We start from the raw sequence: 3,124 nt of genomic DNA on the forward strand, positions 1-3,124 counted from the left end.
TTAACTGGCCCAAGCTGGTAACTGTGCGAGCTGAGACTCAATTTCTGATACGTCTAGCCTCAGAGCCCACCCTTCCCGCATACCCGGGGCTTCACAGACCCTTAGCTTCGGACTCATCGCCTTTTGGTGATTGGTCCCCTCATATTCTTGTCAGATATTCCTGTTTCGCTCTCTGCCTCTCCATTTGCTGAGTGGGGACCTCCTCACTGCTGGTGGTCCTCAGCCTTGTTTTCCCTACCTGGACCCCAATCTGGCACCTGGCTTGGCAAGACTGGGCGCCTGCCTGGGGCTCTGGGCTCTCAGCTGCTCTCGGTCCCAGAGTGACCCTCCCACTCTCCTCCTCTCTCGGGAAGTGGTATTGGGGCATCTGGTGCTAGAACATCACAGCCGGAGAAGCCTAAATCATGGCCCCCAACTTAAGGAACCTCCCAAGTCTGATAATGCTCATCAGAAGAGTACTATGGCATGGGGGGAGAGTCATTCAGACCCATTGCTGAGTTTTGCTTTTTTCTGTTTGTAATTTAAATTGTCTAAGCACCCATTTCCTCATCTGTAAGACGGGGGTAATATTTCTCTCACGGGGTTCCTTTGAGAATAGGTATTCTGAGTTTAGTAAATCTCGGTGTGTGCTACTGTGCATGAGGCACTGATTTAGGGCAAAGAATGAGGCAGAGAGTGCCCCGCCCTCGTGGAAGTTGCAGCTGGATTGAGGGTAGAGGGCAAGAGGCATTAAACAAATCACACAGCGTCTACGGCCATGCCACCTTGAACGCGCTCGATCTCTTCTGATCTCGGAAGCTAAGCAGTGTCGGGCGTGGTTAGTACTTGGATGGGAGACCACCCAGGAATACCAGGTGCTGTAGGCGTCAAAAAAAAATAGAAATCTCACAGCTAAACAGGTCATTCCCAACTGTGATGAGAAAAAGAACTTAATTTAGAAGGAAATGGGGAACTAGTTGAGATAAGCCTCCTTGATGAATCAACAGCTTGTGAGCACCTAACATGCCCCCTCGATCAGAACGCAGTAGGTGCTCAGTACACGCAACCCTGGCTGAGTGCCTGCAGCTCTCTGAGACTCATGGTCTGTGAGTTTTCAGTGAGGGGATGGACTGAATGGTTCCTAGGACCGAGTCGCCTGTCTCTGCCATTGGCGATTCTCTTGACTCCCCGCGATATAGATGGCCTCCTTACTCCCTCTTTGGTGTCTCCTCTGATGGAGAGAGACTGGGTCCAAACTCAAAGAGGTCAGGAGGAAGAATTGGTCAGTTCTGTCTTCTCGAATCCCCTTTCTCTCAGCATCTCCTTTCTACTCTTTAGCTGGGGCCCAGCATCCTCACTCCCTTGAAGTCACTCCTCTCATAAAAATCCCTAAGCCCCTTCCCAGGGACTGGGGATAGAAAAACTGGTTCTTTGTGTCCTTCTCCCTCGAGTTCCTACGTGTCCAGCCTGGATGACTAACCCACCTGGGGCGGTTACCTTTTATCAAATTTCCAGCACAGGCAGGGCCGAGGATTTGGGGATGGGCCCGTTGTCTTCCTTGGCTGCCCATGGGTGCTCTGAGGCCACCCTCTTCCTCACCCCTTGGCTTCCCCCAGGAGCACCGTGTTCCTCTTGCACTGCACACAGTGTCCTTTGTGAGCTCTCTGGCCAGGACTTTAGTGACAGCAATTGTGAAGAGCTGGTTAGCATTTTCCCCAGACAGAGCTAGAAGCTCTGGGAGGTTATGAGAAGGCTAAGCTCACCGGGAATGATGAAAGGAAATGACTGGCCTCGGGCTCGTGAAAGAACACTGATGTCAGCATTCAATTCTCTCCCACCTTCCCCCGTGGGTGGCCCTGTATCCTTGATCTCCAGAGGCATATTAATTCTCCGTCCACCTCCTCTTTCCTCCCTGGGCTATGCTCACCTACTGTTTGCTGGTCATAGTGCTCAGCAGAACTTCCCAGGGACATCAGTGTTTTAACAAGTGATTCCGGAAGAGAGCAGTCACGGTGGGAAGACAGGCAATGGGGTTGATACTTCAAAGCACACAACTGTCTTCACCAGAATATAGGGTTTGAAAACCTCTGTTTGGTGGGAGTGTCATAGAGGATTGGATGCTGTGAAGGAACAGAGATGCCCTCCAGTAAATAATGCACCAGACCTGGAGCATTTCGAAAGAGACTTTGAATAGCAAGTTGTAACCCAAATCAAATTTCCTCCCCCACAAAGGTCAAAAGAGGAAAATAGCAGGATATTTGCAATGAGAAACCCACCCTCAATATTTAGTTCACAGGACCCAAAGCCTTGCTAATTCCATCACTGTGGGTGGAGCCCGGTTGAGCAGCATTTCAGGTGTTTAATGGGGCTCCTGGTTGCAAGTTGAGCCAAAGCCAATGAAAACACTCCATCATCACTTCTGGGCTCTTAAGCTGTGGGGGTTCGTGGCAGGAAGATGGGCACTATGAGTGGCCACTGGAGTCTCTTGCAAAAGGATTAGGATGGAGACCCAGAGGCATTCCAGGTCAAGGACAGGAAGGGGTGAGGGAGTAGAACTGGGGGGAACAGGAATTGCCCTGAGAATAATAAGCCACTCTGCTCTGTGGTGGCACTTTCCATGCTGTAATGCTACACCAATCTGCTTGTTTAATTACCTGTCTCTTCCACTTGGTTTTGAGTTCCTTGAGAGTAGTGACTGTGCCTGGTTGCCCTGAGTCACGGAGCTAATTAGATGTGGAGCAGGGGTAATGGTACAGTAAGCAGACATTTGAAAGAGTGATGGCAAAGCACCAAGGACACACAGTGCTGTTTCATGAACCCATAAAATCTGAGGAGTAGGGGGCACATTTTCTATTATTTAATCATGTGTGCCATTTCCGGCTGGTGTAGTGGAGAAGGCCCCACCTCCATCCTAGCCGGTGGGCTCACCCTGAGCTTCATTCCACTAGACAACTAAAATGTGTCCCAAGGAGAGGGGATGAGGGTCAGGCCTATCACTGCCCCAGGGAGGTACCAAGGAACCAGTGAGTGAAAGATCAGCTCATCTCCCATGGTCCCCGCAGCTGGTGGTCTGTGCAGGAGCAGGGCTGGATGGGGGTGGGAAGCACCCCCTGTTCAATCCCCCTTTTTTTCCCATTGCCAAGTC

General features: G+C 50.9%; 1 pseudogene; it reads left to right on the top strand.

Moving 5' to 3' along the window:
• The first annotated feature begins 747 nt into the window (after nucleotides 1-747).
• On the top strand, nucleotides 748-866 carry LOC112470199 (annotated as a pseudogene).
• Nucleotides 867-3,124: the final 2,258 nt, after the last annotated feature.

Source organism: Pteropus alecto, unplaced genomic scaffold (assembly GCF_000325575.1).
Source record: "Pteropus alecto unplaced genomic scaffold, ASM32557v1 scaffold177, whole genome shotgun sequence".
NCBI classification, from domain to species: domain Eukaryota; kingdom Metazoa; phylum Chordata; class Mammalia; order Chiroptera; family Pteropodidae; genus Pteropus; species Pteropus alecto.